Source organism: Gossypium hirsutum, chromosome A11 (genome assembly GCF_007990345.1).
Source record: "Gossypium hirsutum isolate 1008001.06 chromosome A11, Gossypium_hirsutum_v2.1, whole genome shotgun sequence".
Lineage (NCBI taxonomy): Eukaryota > Viridiplantae > Streptophyta > Magnoliopsida > Malvales > Malvaceae > Gossypium > Gossypium hirsutum.
The window spans coordinates 11,674,450-11,680,844 of NC_053434.1; the positions used below are offsets into that span (position 1 = coordinate 11,674,450).

General features: G+C 31.1%; 1 long non-coding RNA gene across 1 annotated transcript; it reads left to right on the forward strand.

The window, feature by feature from the left end:
• The first annotated feature begins 3,822 nt into the window (after positions 1 to 3,822).
• Positions 3,823 to 6,123, forward strand: LOC121209749 (uncharacterized). Its single transcript, XR_005904848.1, has 2 exons — positions 3,823 to 3,998; positions 4,132 to 6,123. It is a non-coding gene; the product is annotated as an uncharacterized lncRNA (long non-coding RNA).
• Positions 6,124 to 6,395: the final 272 nt, after the last annotated feature.

A 6,395-nucleotide genomic window follows, 5' to 3' on the forward strand; every position in this document is an offset into this window, starting at 1 on the left:
AGTTCAGGGGAATACATTTCCCTATGGCTACACGGAGATGAAAATCTCACGAAACCATAGGTACGGATGTATCCCGAAAGTGATCCACTATCCTGCACGAAGGTGAAAACCTCACGAAGGCGTAGCTTCTCACTCCCACTTAAGGTTGTGACCACAACGGTCATGCAAATGCAATGCGTATTAGAATATAGCAACACATGCAATAATACAAACACATGTAATGCAAGGAGGATTAAATCTTAGAATTTTTAAAATTTCTGACATCAAGACAAGAGATAATCAATTACACGGCTTGACTCTTTTATTGGTCCCCAGTGGAGTCGCCAAGCTGTCGAAATCATTTTTTAAATCGAGTTTTGGAAAATGAGAATCGACTTTAAAAACAAAAACGGGAGTCGCCACCAATCTTTTTAGGTGTGATTGGATCACCTTTAAAACATTCATTTTAAAAATCGTTGGTTTTGGTCTACGAAATCAAAAGAATGGGTTCGAGAGTCGATTATGTACGAGGAAGGGTTAGCACCCTCGTAACGCCCAAAAATTGGTACCTAATTGATTATCAAAATGTTTTTAATGTCGGAAATTAAAACTTTAAGATGTAATCCTCTTTAAAGTATTTGAAAATTTGGGTTTACTTGTATCAAAGTATCGACTATAAGTTAGCCCTTAGAAATCTCTATCTCAAAACAACAAAATGCTACATCCAGTAAGTTAGGACATATCACTTTGCAATTCCAAGACAATCACTTATATTTCGAAATCCTTTAAAAACTTTAGAAGGGTACTTGACTATTCGAAGTTAACGAGAAAAGTTGCAACCCAATAAGTTAGGGCACTACTTTTTCGAAATTTCCAAACACCAAGTATTGCCTTTATATTTTTTTTGAAAATTTTGGAGCCTTGTCTTTTTAAAGATGATGCGTGGAGAATTGTATTACATTATAAATCATAATAATATATTATTGTACTAGGTAGATAAAAAATGAATACTACGATATAAAGAATAATACATATAAAGCAAAAAAATGCAAACAAAGATATATATAGCATGTATTGAAAATGAATAAACAAAGTATATAAACATACGGATTAATACTTAAATGATGCATGACATAAAAAACATAAGCAAATAATGTATGATATACAAATAGAAGAAATATAGTGTTAATTTGCATATAATTATAATAAAAATAAACTTAACACATTCATGACGCATACAACATATAGAAGAACTAATAAAAAAAAAGATTGATTGCTAACAAAATATACATGCAATTAAAAAACAAGACATTTCATATCAATAGTGTTTAATATATAATATAATAACATAGTAACAAGAATAATAGAATAATAATTATATAATAATATATTGGTTTGAAAGTATGTAAGAGATTTCATAATATAACAATATTAATTTAAAATGAAATAATATATGTATAGCAAATAAAAAAAATGAAATGTGTATATAATGTGAGTTAAAAATATGATCTAATAAAAATAATTTACATTTTTTAAAATAATATATATATAAAATAATATAATTTGTATAATTGGTAATATGTGATATATAATATATAAAAAATAATAAGTAATATAAAAAATAAAACCTAATAAATGCTATATAATAAAATATAAATATACGTATATGTAAACAATGTATAATAAATAAAATTTTTTATAAATATATAAATGGTATTTTAGTAATAATATAAGTATATTTTTTTATAATAAATAAATTATATAAAGAAAATAAAATAAAAAGAAAGGGTTAAAATTGAATTTAAATAAAATTACAAGGCTAATTTGTAAAATAGTAAAAAAATTTTGAATTTAGTCAAAACATAAATTGAAAGTCGAGGGACTCATTGGGTAATTTAAACCCTAATCCCAAAACGATTGTGTTCTGTAGAACCGAATTTAAAGGTCGTTTAGGACTAAATCAAAACAAATATAAAAGCCCAGGGCCCAAATTAAAATAAAAATAAATAAAATTAAAAGGATTGAGAATGTAGGGGGGACCGATTAGAAGATTATCCCAATAATAGAAAACATGCGGATCCTTTTCGGGTAATCGGGTCAACGCGCGGATCCTGAGGTCTTAAAACGTCGTCGTTTTAAGCTTATCAGATTAAGCTAAAACGGTGTTGTTTTATTATGGCTATATAAGCCAAAACTAAGGCTTAAAAATCATTTTGGATATCGTTTTTTTTAAAAAAAGATAGAATCCTCTGAAGAGGACTAGGGGCTGGCCATCGGAGTTCCGTGGAACCTTCATCCACTGGTTCCCACGCGCCTATGCGCCGCCGTGCATGGTGGTCGGAGGGCTAAAAACCCTTCCCTTTTCCAGCATGATACAGGTAACTTTCCTTCCTTTTTTTCTAAAACTCAACAATCTCTGCTTAGAGTGATTTGTATATGCATGCTAAAATAAGAACAAGGTACAAATAAATCACCTTTTAGGGACCGTTTATATTTCTCTGAATGAATGTCAGTATATTTTTCTTATTCTCTTAAAAAATCCGCCCTTATTACATTGGTTTTTCGGGCTTTTATAGCCACTATTTATTACAAAAATTGGGAAAGAAATCTTTGATTTCTTTCTATTTCTTGCTCACTGTATCTTTGACCTTGATTCGCTGAGATGCTTTTTAGTTTCCTTTTTCTTGCTCTTCATATCTGCTGTGTTTCCTTTTCTTGCAGGTATCCCAATGATCTCGGCGTTAACGGTGATGCCAAGGCTAGAAGGGAGGCCTGAGATTGCGGTGCTTGGACGGTCACGAGAGGGACGGACGCATTGATGGCGCGTCAGTATGCATTGACGGCCTTGATCTGGGGAGTTGCACCGACGCTCCCCGAAGCTTCTAGAAACTGTTGCGGCGTGAGGGGAAAAAGCTAGGGTTGAAAACCCTAACTGATAATTTTGGGTTTTTGGGCCTCTGTTATTCAGGTCCAGTTTAGGTCTGGGCTTTGGGTATATTTGGGCTAAGGTTGTAATTGTAATGGGTCAAGGGTGTAAACGGGTTAAGGGATAGTTTAAAGGGTATTTGGGCTACTGAGTGTAGGTTTTAACTTTTGGGCTGTAAAAGGACTTTTTAACAAATAAACATTTGTTTATTTTAATTTTGGTTTTGGGTTTCAAGGCCCGGTCAAATTTGGGTTATTACATATACATATTAAGCTAATTATAATTGCATTAATAATTTTTTTGAGAAATTAAGCTACTTTCTTCTTTGTACCAATTTAGTGACACAACTAAAATTAGATATGATTCAATTTGAGAATAAACCAATGATTGGTCATAATATAATGTACATATGTAATGTTGTCCGGACCTATACTTATTCATCATTTCAGATCGTAAACATTAAAAGTACTACAGTATAGACCACTTCAACAAGACAAAAACAATACAGTTAAAAATTAAATGTCAGTCCAATTAAATTGATCGATAAATACTTTAATCAAAATAATTAAGAATATGATTTAATTAAATATTTAATAAAAAAATTGTATTCAATTTAATGATACTTTTTTTAGATATAAAATTAATTAATTAAATGCTTCATAAATTAAAGAGTCCAAAAGCAATTAGAATTTGTTTTTAAAATTTTTAAACCAATTGTGCTAACAATTCAGTGGACTAAACAACTTCGGATTCAAAGTTGAATTCCAAAATTTCCATCACTATCAGCACTACAATATTGACCAAAATAAACTGAGATAAAGCATAGGGCTTTTGAGGAAATAATTTATTTACTTAACTGATGATAAAGACATAATGCTTACTTCTAGCTTTGGCCAATAACCAGTCTCAATCATCAAAGCATGCTGAAATTACCAAAATGCACGATATTGAAAGATTAGAGAAAGTAAAGCTATTGGAAACCAGGTTCGTGAACCCTTCACCCACTCAACTCAGTCTTACCACCAAAATTAGAATATAGTTTATTCATGTTGGTAGCTGCAAGCAACTTATAAGCTCATGCTTTTATTAATTGGTGTGAATTTTTTTCTCTTATTCTCTCGGGTTTTCTTTATATTATTCATCATTTCATATCGTATATATTAAAATCAAGAGAATATAGGATATTCAAGTTTCCTTATTCTTTTCTAAGAACGCTGAAACTATAGGATATTGGAGTCACTACTTGTGGCAGATAGCTGAACCAGCTTTTAACTACTATATGAACATGAGAAAATGAGCATGAGAAATCAAGGAAACTAAAGGAATGGATAGTTGAGAGACACACCTCAAAAAGGATCTAGAAAAGAGAGTATCTCATCCTCTTATTTTCATTTCGTCTTCTTTTCAGCTCAAATTCATCATCGAAAATGTAAGTAGCTCTCTTTTATTATATCGAAATTATTCATGTAATTCATCTTTACTTTTTATTTTTGGTTCTAATCTTGTTTACTCTATCTCCTTTGGATTACTCTTTTTCTTCTGTGAGTTTTCTCTTCTTTTTCTTTAGTTATTTTTTGAATTTTTTTGTTTTGATTGATGAATAGTTGCGATATTTGGAGTATGTGATGTTATAAACTGATATTTCATGGAAAAAAAATTTAAATTAAAAGATTTACTGTTTGGCTTTGACTTTTGAGTTGACCTTGTAACTATCGAAGTTCAAGTTATCTGTTTAAGTTTGTAGTTATCTTTTTGTTGTGTTTTCCGTTTATGTGATGAGCTACTGTGAAATTTTTAGTGTTTAGAACCTGAGAGAAGTGGAAGAGTAACTAATTGACTTTTAATTGAAATAATTTTTAATACTATCTGGTTCGAAGTTAATATGAACATGAGAAATCAAGGACCAAAAGCCAAGGAAAAAACATTAGAAGATACAATACAAGATCCATTAAGGTTCATGATAACTAGTTTTAGAATCAACTTAGAGAAATTTCCATTGAAATAGAAGAAATAACATACAATTCACCCCTTTTTTAAACTCACAAACAATAAACTATATTAGAATCCTTACTGAATTTTGATATTTAAGCAAGTGAAAGCATTTGATAATTCCAAAGCCCAGAACCCAAAAGATCACATAAAAGAATTGCATACAGTTCATTTGACTGCATTTATCTTGCTTCCTCAATAAAAATGGAAAAGCAAAGAAATGTTTGATCAGTCCTCTCATAAAAAATTTAACTCCTAACATAGTACTAGATTCATCAAGATGATGATCATGACAGTTTTCCCACAGACGTCCATTTTAACACCAGAAATCAACTATCAAGTAACAATAAATTGAATTCCAACAAAATAACAGAAATAAGGGCATGGGTATTGACGATTAAAGGGTAAAGAGAAAACCAAAATCAAAATTTTACCCAAAAAAATAGAAGAAATGAAGCTTTTGGGAATCACCTGAAAGAAGTATAGTTATAGAATTCAACATCCAAACACATGAAAAGAAGTGAAGCAGAGGAGAAAATGGTTTGTCCCAAACGAAGAGCCAAGCTAGCGCTAATTCCCAATGACCCTGGCACTGGCTCCATCATATTTCAAGTCAGCTTATCTCTCCGTTTCTTCATCTTTAAATTCCCAAACAAGAAAGAAGAAAACAAAGTTCCAAAGAAAGTGAAGTGATATCTGAAATTCCGAAAAAGTATGCTTGCAAAAAAGGTTCTACCTTTGGGTTTTGTTTCTATAATGAAGAACTTGGAAGAGAGAAAGAAAAAAAGGAAGATAGTGTTTTGTTACCAAATATCTATGGACTCGATTGAATAAAAAATGAACAGATAGGGGAATGGCCTGCTCTCTCTCTCGATGCTTTGTTTTTGTTAATGCCATAAAAGAAGAATTGTAAATGTTGCAGTAAGCAACTAGATCAATGATGAAAGATAGAATGCCACTAGATCAATGATGAAAGTAGCTATGATTTAGCGATAGTGTCCATGGAGAGGTGAAAGAGTTGCTTTGGTTCAAGTCAGGAAAGAATCTGACTAAGAAAGAAAGGCTCTATGTTTCATAGAGATAGAGGCATACTATATAAGCGCAAAACATCAAAGAAAAAAAACAAATTTAGGGTAATAGAAGAGCAAGCACAAACTGAATGATGCAAAACCCAGAAATAAATAGATTTTAAATAAAACATAAAAGAAGAAGAAGAAGATTCTTCAACAGATTGATACAAAATCCAAACAGATGCAAAATCCAAATAGATTCTTCAACAAAAGAAAAAAAAGGAAGAAGATTTGAGTGAGAGAGGTGACAAATTGAATGAAATACAGAGTAAAGCATAAAAAAGTTATTTTGAGCTTTGTTTCAGGAAGGGAACTGGTCCAATTGGATGATGAAGAAGAAGGACGGAAGGAGGAGGAAAGATGGAAAATGTCTTACAGAAATAAAATCGGTAAGACATTTTCCCCAAATCCCTTATCATTTTCCCGTGTTT